Source organism: Watersipora subatra, chromosome 10 (assembly GCF_963576615.1).
Source record: "Watersipora subatra chromosome 10, tzWatSuba1.1, whole genome shotgun sequence".
NCBI classification, from domain to species: Eukaryota; Metazoa; Bryozoa; class Gymnolaemata; order Cheilostomatida; family Watersiporidae; genus Watersipora; species Watersipora subatra.
Window position 1 is genome coordinate 44,230,312 of NC_088717.1, and position 821 is coordinate 44,231,132.

Consider the following 821-nt stretch of genomic DNA (forward strand, 5'->3'; position numbering starts at 1 on the left):
AGCACCCGCAATGAAATAGGGTCACATAATCTCTAGGCTTTATTGATCTATGCACTTGATTAATACAGAGTTCAGAGAAATCAATTCAAATAAGGAGCTACCCTAAAGTGAAAGTGCTAATTTCCTAGCATTAATGAGATTACAGATTCGATTCTATCAAATTGTATAATACAGAGCATGCATGTAATTAATTTATCACTTGACAGAACAAATAGAAACTGTCATGAACACATGTCTCTCACGGACAACCAGCAGCATGAAGTTGAGTTTCTCTTTTGTAACTGTGTCTCACTGCAATAGAACGTTGATATTTGCCTGGACTTTCAACTCATTAAACTTGTGACTAATGAACTTAGAAAAACTCACTTGCTGGACTGTGTGATCCATTTTCTCCTTAGATACACATAGTTAAAGTGACAAATACTCTTATCAGTCAACACAAAGAGTGGTGTGTTTCATAAAAAATCGCATCTCTACAAGCCTTTGGCTTTCTCATCACATCAACTTCTTATTTAGTCATTACCTGTCCTTGTAATATGATCTCAAGGTTGCATTAAAAACTGGAAAGCTGTATAGTTACTGCTTTATAGTTACAAGTAAATAACAATCCTAATGTTTCTGAATCAGTTCAACACCGGTTGAAACAAATAAACAGAGTTAAACTTATGTTATGAATTAGACCATGATGAGAGAATGGAGACTACCATGACAGTGTGAGTGAAAGAAAGCCTTGCCAGAGTTCTATTAGTAACTACTATAAATAGAAGCGTGAATAAACTCGATGTTTGCAAGCAAAATGACTAAAGAGTGTTCCTTTGAAG